Source organism: Aplidium turbinatum, chromosome 17 (assembly GCF_918807975.1).
Source record: "Aplidium turbinatum chromosome 17, kaAplTurb1.1, whole genome shotgun sequence".
NCBI lineage: Eukaryota > Metazoa > Chordata > Ascidiacea > Aplousobranchia > Polyclinidae > Aplidium > Aplidium turbinatum.
Genome location: NC_137488.1, coordinates 5641375 through 5649824, shown reverse-complemented (window position 1 = coordinate 5649824; position 8450 = coordinate 5641375). Strand labels below are relative to the sequence as shown.

General features: G+C 36.0%; 1 pseudogene; it reads left to right on the top strand.

Annotated features, from left to right (window-relative positions):
* The first annotated feature begins 6580 nt into the window (after positions 1 to 6580).
* Positions 6581 to 6679, top strand: LOC145787042 (U6 spliceosomal RNA; annotated as a pseudogene).
* The last annotated feature ends 1771 nt before the right edge of the window (positions 6680 to 8450 follow it).

The following is an 8450-nucleotide window of genomic DNA, read 5'->3' as shown; positions in this document are numbered from 1 at the left end:
AACCATTCTGCTCGCGTTTCCTTTGTCTGCCGCACCACGAGATTGATACCCCTGGAAAGGAAATTTAATTCTGAACACGATTCAAAAATAAAATTCCGAAAAATATTTCGGGAAAGTATTTTTATAGACGCTTGATTGAAGAGGTGTCAAAACGTCGAAATCTTTATTCATTTTTTAGTAGGCCTACGTAAGATATTTACTCCATATTCAAACCATTCTGCTTGCGTTTCCTTCGTCTGCCGCACCACGAGATTGCCACCCCTGGAAAGGAAATTTAATTCTGAACACGATTCAAAAATAAAATTTCAAAAATATTTTTGGAAAATATTTTTATAGACATTTTATTGAAGAGGTGTCAAAACGTCAAAATCTTTATTTTTATATTGGCTTTGTAAGATATTTATTCCTTTTTCAAACCATTCTGCTCGCGTTTCCTTTGTCTGCCGCACCACGAGATTAATACCCCTGGAAAGGAAATTTAATTCTGAACACGATTCAAAAATAAAATTCTGAAAAATATTTCGGGAAAATATTTTTATAGACGCTTTATTGAAGGGGTGTCAAAACGTCGAAATCTTTATTTTCATATTAGCTACGTAAGATATATACTACATTTTCAAACCATTCTGATCGCGTTTCCTTCGTTTGCCGCACCACGAGATTGATACCCCTGGAAATGAAAATTAATTCTGAACATGATTCAAAAATAAAATTCCGAAAAATATTTCGGGAAAATATTTTTATAGACGCTTTATTGAAGGGGTGTCAAAACGTCGAAATCTTTATTTTTATATTGGCTATGTAAGATATTTACTCCATTTTCAAACCATTCTGCTCGAGTTTCCTTCGTCTGCCGCACCACGAGATTGCCACCCCTGGAAAGGAAATTTAATTCTGAACACGATTCAAAATTAAAATTCCGAAAGATATTTCGGGAAAATATTTTTATAGACGCTTTATTGAAGGGGTGTCAAAACGTCGAAATCTTTGTTTTTATATTGGCTACTTAAGATATTTACTCCATTTTCAAACCATTCTGCTTGCGTTTCCTTCGTATGCCGCACCACGAGATTGCCACCCCTGGAAAGGAAATTTAATTCTGAACACGATTCAAAATTAAAATTCTGAAAAATATTTAGGGAAAGTAATTTTATAGACGCTTTATTGAAGGGGTGTCAATACGTCGAAATCTTTATTCATTTTTTAGTAGGCCTACGTAAGACATTTACTCCATATTCAAACCACTTGCGTTTCCTTTGTCTGCCGCACCACGAGATTAATACCCCTGGAAAGGAAATTTAATTCTGAACACGATTCAAATATAAAATTGCGAAAAATATTTCGGGAAAAAATTTTTATAGACGCTTTATTGAAGGGGTGTCAAAACGTCGAAATCTTTATTTTCATATTAGCTACGTAAGATATTTATTCGATATTCAAACCATTCTGCTTGCGTTTGCTTCGTCTGCCGCACCACGAGATTGCCACCCCTGGAAAGGAAATTTAATTCTGAACACGATTCAAAAATAAAATTTCATAAAATATTTCGGGAAAATATTTTTATTGACGCTTTATTGAAGGGGTGTCAAAACGTCAAAATCTTCATTTTTATATTGGCTACGTAAGATATTTACTACATTTTCAAACCATTCTGCTTGCGTTTTCTTCGTCTGCCGCACCACGAGATTGCCACCCCTGGAAAGGAAATTTAATTCTGAACATGATTCAAAAATAAAATTCCAAAAAATATTTCGGGAAAATATTTTTATAGACGCTTGATTAAAGGGGTGTCAAAACGTCAAAATCTTTATTTTTATATTGGCTTTGTAAGATATTTACTCCATTTTCAAACCATTCTGCTCGCGTTTCCTTCGTCTGCCGCACCACGAGATTGCCACCCCTGGAAAGGAAATTTATTTCTAAACACGATTCAAAAATAAAATTCCAAAAAATATTTCGGGAAAATATTTTTATAGACGCTTTATTGAAGGGGTGTCAAAACGTTGAAATCTTCATTTTTTAGCAGGCCCACATGAGATATTTACTCCATTTTCAAACCGTTCTGCTTGCGTTTCCTTCGTCTGCCGCACCACGAGATTGCCACCCCTGGAAAGGAAATTTAATTCTGAACACGATTCAAAAATAAAATTCCAAAAAATATTTCGGGAAAGTATTTTTATAGACGCTTTATTGAAGGGGTGTCAAAACGTCGAAATCTTTATTCATTTTAGGCCTACTTAAGATGTTTATCCTATTTCAAACCATTCTGCTCGCGTTTCCTTTGTCTGCCGCACCACGAGATTGCCACTCCTGGAAAGGAAATTTAATTCTGAACACGATTCAAAATTAAAATTCTGAAAAATATTTCGGGAAAATATTTTTATAGACGCTTTATTGAAGGAGTGTCAAAACGTCGAAATCTTTATTTTCATATTAGCTACGTAAGATATTTACTCCATTTTTAAACCATTCTGCTTGCGTTTCCTTCGTCTGCCGCACCACGAGATTGATACCCCTGGAAATGAAATTTAATTCTGAACACGATTCAAAATAAAATTCCGAAAAATATTTCTGGAAAATATTTTTATAGACGCTTTATTGAAGGGGTGTCAAAACGTCGAAATCTTCATTTTTTAGCAGGCTTACATAAGATATTTACTCCATTTTCAAACCATTCTGCTTGCGTTTCCTTTGTCTGCCGCAACACGAGATTGCCACCCCTGGAAAGGAAATTTAATTCTAAACACGATTCAAAAATAAAATTTCAAAAAATTTTTCGGGAAAATATTTTTATAGACGCTTTATTGAAGGGGTGTCAAAACGTCGAAATCTTGATTCATTTTTTAGCAGGCCTACATAAGATATTTACTCCATTTTCAAACCGTTCTGCTCGCGTTTCCTTCGTCTGCCGCACCACGAAATTGCCACCCCTGGAAAGGAAATTTAATTCTAAACACGATTCAAAAATAAAATTCTGAAAAATATTTTGGGAAAATATTTTTATAGACGCTTTATTGAAGGGGTGTCAAAACGTCAAAATCTTTGTTTTTATATTGGCTGCTTAAGACATTTACTCCATTTTCAAACCATTCTGCTTGGGTTTCCTTCGTTTGCCGCACCACGAGATTGCCACCCCTGGAAAGGAAATTTAATTCTGAACATGATTCAGAAATAAAATTTCGAAAGATATTTCTGGAAAATATTTTTATAGACATTTTATTGAAGAGGTGTCAAAACGTCAAAATCTTTATTTTTATATTGGCTTTGTAAGATATTTACTCCATTTTCAAACCATTCTGCTCGCGTTTCCTTTGTCTGCCGCACCACGAGATTGCCACCCCTGGAAAGGAAATTTAATTCTGAACACGATTCAAAAATAAATATCCGAAAAATATTTCGGGAAAATATTTTTATAGACGCTTTATTGAAGGGGTGTCAAAACGTCGAAATCTTTATTCATTTTAGGCCTAATTAAGATCTTTACTCCATTTTCAAACCATTCTGCTTGCGTTTCCTTTGTCTGCCGCACCACGAGATTGATACCCTTGGAAAGCAATTTAAATCTGAACACGATTCAAAAATAAAATTTCAAAAATATTTCGTGAAAATATTTTTATAGACGCTTTATTGAAGGGGTGTCAAAACGTCGAAATCTTTATTTTTATATTGGCTACGTAAGATATTTACTCCATTTTCAAACCATTCTGCTTGCGTTTCCTTTGTCTGCCGCACCACGAAATTGCCACCCCTGGAAAGGAAATTTAATTTTGAACACGATTCAAAAATAAAATTCCGAAAAATAGTTTAAGAAAATATTTTTATCGACGCTTTATTGAAGGGGTGTCAAAACGTTGAAATCTTTATTTTTATATTGGCTACGTAAGATATTTACTCCATATTCAAACCATTCTGCTCGCGTTTCCTTTGTCTGCCGCACCACGAGATTGATACCCCTGGAAAGGAAATTTAATTCTGAACACGATTCAAAATTAAAATTCCAAAAAATATTTTGGGAAAATATTTTTATAGACGCTTTATTGAAGGGGTGTCAAAACGTCGAAATCTTTCTTTTTATATTGGCTACATAAGATATTTACTCCATTTTCAAACCATTCTGCTTGGGTTTCCTTCGTCTGCCGCACCACGAGATTGCCACCCCTGGAAAGGAAATTTAATTCTGAACACGATTCAAAAATAAAATTCCGAAAAATATTTCGGGAAAAAATTTTTATAGACGTTTTTGTGATGCTTACTTTTTTTGCCAAATCACATATAACACTCTTAATATACGATTTTATGTTTTACTTTTCGCAGTTGCAATTGCTTTATCTATGACATGACAACTTTTTTAGGCACTGGTAGCATGACTAGGCCAACAAGTAGTTAAAAGATGATGTGAGTTTTCAAATTACTTAGGAAGTGATTAATTTATAGTTTGAAGTAGTGGTCTTTAAAGTTCATAAGTTTAAAGGTGGTCTTTAAAGTTCAATGTACCAAGTATATACAGCAGCTTAGTAATTGAAGGGTTTAATTACTACATATTTGTGGAAGCTTTAAGCTAAAGTAAGCTTGAAATTAGTACCATATTTGGAAGATGCAATGGTGCTTAGCCAGCATCATTTCCAAAAACATTGATTGATCAACTAATTCAGTTGACAGTGATTTTGAAAAGTGTAATTAAAGTTGTTTTATTTAGTGATACTTCAAAACGGTGATAGGTTTCAATTTGTTGCACTCAAAATAGCCACTTCCAAAAATAATTTGTAAACAAAGAGCATTAGCAAGACAAATTTGAGTATGTATGTATGCAGGTTCAGTAATTTAAAGCAACGATGTCACAAAGGTTAAAAGTCCTGAGATTTAGCTTAAAACTAGTTAGGCTGACGGAATATTTGTGATTTATTTTATTTATTTATTTATGACGTATATTTATTAACTATGCTTTGACAAGTAGGATGCTGTAAAAACAAACCAGATATATTTTACTGCATGAAGCAACGCAGAGAAGCAACGCATTCTGCGATAGATACAGAGCTATATAAAAAAAGCATTATTATTATTAGGCTACTTTGACATGAAGCTGGGTGATCAAGATAAGTCATGGATAAGTCCTGGGTTCCTCCTATATTATGCAAACATTGCACTCAAACCCGTTTCTGATGGGCTCAAGGCTAAGAAAAAGTTCAGAGTGCCATGGCATAAAGAGAGCTGTGGAATCACCATGAAAATTGATACTTCTGTACGGTGAGCATGTTCAAAAGAAGTTGGAACATCACGGAGTGTGCAAGGTAGCCATTGCGTGGACGTTGCCATTTCTGTTTTTTTTGCCCTCTCTTATTTCAATTGGTGATTTGCTTGAAACAATAGAAAAATGGGCATGACTAAGAGTAACCTCAATACCTTCAGTAATGTTTCGGAGCAAGGTCAAGCTTTTTTCTCAAAACCATTTCTACCACCTACTGTAGTTGTTAAAGATTTAGTTATCAAAAGTGGTAGCTGGAATCTTGGCTCCTCATCTCGATCAACGTGGCATTCTTGACTCCGAGGCCAAGATTACGTTCTTCCGCAACGATAAAATTCTAAGCAGCTATTTTACTGAAGAATATAACTTTCTATTCTGTAATTATATAAATGGCCTTCGTACCTTGATGGGTGTTGCTCAGTAGGCCAACCATAATAAAGAACTGCGTTTGTTCACGGATAGCTTTGTTTTGCTTATTTGTCTAGTTTGTTAGGCAAAACAATGTATGCACTTTGTTTGTACTTAGTAGTTTGTCAGTGTTCATAGAGTTGGTAATTAAACTACTTTGCTTGCTACAAGTTTGTGTTACTGCCTCTTATTGTGTCCATTAAGATGCTAGAATGCATTAGAACAGGGGTCACCAACCTTTTTTGCATGCGGGCCACTTTGGCACTAAGGAGAGCTGTGGCGGGCCGCACTAATAAAATTTTAGGTAGGTTGACTCTTATGCCAGAAAAGAACGCATTTCGTACCCAGTATCCAACGTTACATGTTGTTCATATTTATGTTAGAATACCGCAGCAACAAAATTAATCGAACAACGTTACTGCCAGGCCAGGCTCCTTTTACAACACTTTTGACTTTTTTTAACAAATGCCTAATAAACGAGGCCACTTGTTTTGCGCACTTATAGCGAGGCGAGCGGTTTCATCAGAATATTCATCGCCAAGCAAGAGCCGTGTTGTCACTTCGCTTCACAAAAGATCTCTTGGAATTAACAATGTCAGTAAACAAGGAAATGTTTGACACATCGCAATACAAGCAACAATATTGTGACCTGCAAACATATCAGCGAAAAATAGGCTCCAATAACAGGGGAAACGAAACCAGGCACCATGAAACAAACGCTTGTGGAAATCACTGAAAAATCGTAATTCTATCGTATTTCATGAACAGTCTTCCCTCTAAAAAAGCAATGAGTTGGTTTTTCATCCTTTTTGTGAGAGTCTATAAAACCGTCTTTCTTTTATTATAGACAACTGTCACTTGCGATGTTTATCAGCGTGGCAAGAATTTGTTGATTAACAACATTTTGCAGTAGCCTACTTGCTTCGGCAGTACATAATATAAGTTACTAAAATTGGAACGATACAGAGAAAATTAGCATGGTCTCTGTGCAAAGATGACACGCAAACTCGTGAAGCGTTCAATATTTCTTTAAAAAAAAAAAGATTTTGCAGTAGGCCTACTAAGCTAAATATTTTCACAATACAATCAGAAAAAGTCTTTAAATATATATATAATATTTTGACAATTCATTATAAATTGAGTTGTCACACCGACCTATTTTGCCAACAAAATCTTGCATAAAGAGAACACTGCTCGTGAAACACAATAACGGTGAAACGCACACTAGTGTTTACATGACATTTGCAAACTTAAAATAAGCAACCCTATGCTAACAGACATTTTCGAAATTCGAAAACAGACGTTTTAATCAACCACTGGGACAGTGTGGCTGGACATCGCATTGGAATAGCTTTAAGCAATCCCCACCTAGAACTATAATCTGATTGGTCGGTCGGTGGAATCGTATGCAAAGCGAAAATATGCTTCCCGGAAAGTATTTTTTGCCATGTGCTCTTTGACTCCTCAAGAAATGTATTTTTGGTTATACTTGTACGCTGATACCTTCCGCGGGCCGCAGCGATACAGCGTGGCGGGCCGCCAGTTGGTGACCGTGCATTAAAAGATAGCGAGTGAGCAGTTTCAGGGATAAGCGAAAACTCGATATTTTGAAAAAATTCAAGCCAGGTGAACCAGGGTCAAACGTTAATAATTTTTTGTGAAATTTGGTGTATGAGATACATTTACCAAAAGGAACAATATTCCAAACTGACGAAAAGTTTAAAAGAGAAAAAAATTTTTTCGAGATTTTGCGCCTGTACATTGTACATGTTTAAAACGATGCTAAAGTAAATATCAAAGTCTATAGATGATATTACGTTGTTCAATGCAAATAGCCTATTCTTATTTTAGTTAAACAATAATACAAAAAATTACAACAAGTTCCACAATTTTTCAAGACATTTATCGTATTCAAAACCATAATACTTCCCACGTTTACCAATGTCTTGGAGAGAATCCACCACTACAAGTTGACCAGGCTCCAAATTCTCGGCCATTTTTAACCATTTTTTCCGGCCCTGAAGCCCTGGCAAGTAAAAATCGATCCATTTACTCCAAAACTGCTGAGAAAGTGACAAATTGAACCGATAATCCCTTCTTAGTTGGTCACGATCATGTGGTTGCCCAACAGCACAGTATGGGTCTAAGTATGGGGTCAAAAGTGAGGCAGGGGTGATGACAGTAAAATCCCTAGGGTCGTCACTCAAAGGTACCAAAGTGCGTTCGTTCACGATCCGAACAGCACTGCCTGTGTACGTAAGCAGTTCAATAAAATTGGGCTTACGAATTGAAGAGTCCAAAATGTGAAAAAATGCAATTTTAAATTGTTTTACCATTGCCTCCCAGGCGCCACCTTGCGCTGGAGCATACGGAGGTATAAATTCCCAGTTTATCTCCCTCTGTCTCAGGGCGTTGTGAAATTCAGCTGATTCTATCAACTCGGGTAACTTCTTAGACGCTGCCTGAAAGGTGCTTCCATTATCGGAATAGATAGCATTAACCTGCCCACGTAAATCTGTAAACCTAGTAAAGGCAAGTAAAAAATCACTCAGCGACAATGACGTAACCAGCTCAACATGAATAGCGCGAGATGCCATACATGTGAACAAGAGTCCCCAAGCTTTTTTGTGACTTCTACCTTCAACAAAAGTTAAAGGTCCAAGATAGTCTAAGCAGCAATCAAAAAAGGGTTTCCTATGCGCAGTTGTGCGAGACAAAGTTAAATCAGACATGAGCTGCCTTATAGGCCGCGCTTTCTCAATCGCGCATACACCACAGTCATTAAGATACCTCTTCACGG